We start from the raw sequence: 547 nt of genomic DNA, 5'->3' as shown, positions 1-547 counted from the left end.
TAATAAGATATTAATAAAAATTGCCAAATATTGGTCTTGAATAATTTTTTACTCAAATACTATCAACTTTATAGAAAGAGACTTTATAAAAATCATTTATTTTCTTCTCATAAAAATATTTTCTTCTCTGAGAATTTTTTCAAAATTTTTTAATACCATATTTTCTCATGTTGGTAAAAATAAGAAAATGCAGTACTAAAAAGTTGATAAAAAATTCTGAAAAAATTTTTAAAGTTCTATGAAAAAGAAAATAAATGATTTTTATCTCTTGCAGTTTTTCTATAAAGTTGATAGTATTGGAGTAAAAAATTATTTAAGATCAATATTTGGCAAATTTTAGTTATTAATATCTTGTTAACTATTGCGAAAATTGCTTTTCGACTCAATTTAGTCCGCTATCTACACAAAAGTGATTGGCAAAAATTTTCAAAGGGGACACCCTGTGTATATATAATTTCATTGTAGACGCCGCTTTATGCATTATATTTTTATCTATGCTTGAAAAATCTTCATGCAGCTCTACATATTAATTGTATATCTTTTTTTA

At 23.2% G+C, this 547-nt stretch overlaps 1 protein-coding gene across 1 annotated transcript in view; it reads left to right on the top strand.

Annotated features, from left to right (window-relative positions):
* LOC108691787 (serine/threonine-protein kinase OSR1-like) overlaps positions 1-547 on the top strand; it is a 34,286-nt gene that overhangs the window by 31,689 nt on the left and 2,050 nt on the right. The window lies entirely within an intron of this gene.

The sequence above is a fragment of the Atta colombica genome, unplaced genomic scaffold (genome assembly GCF_001594045.1).
Source record: "Atta colombica isolate Treedump-2 unplaced genomic scaffold, Acol1.0 scaffold106, whole genome shotgun sequence".
NCBI classification, from domain to species: Eukaryota; Metazoa; Arthropoda; class Insecta; order Hymenoptera; family Formicidae; genus Atta; species Atta colombica.
This window is presented reverse-complemented; position numbering and strand designations above follow the sequence as displayed.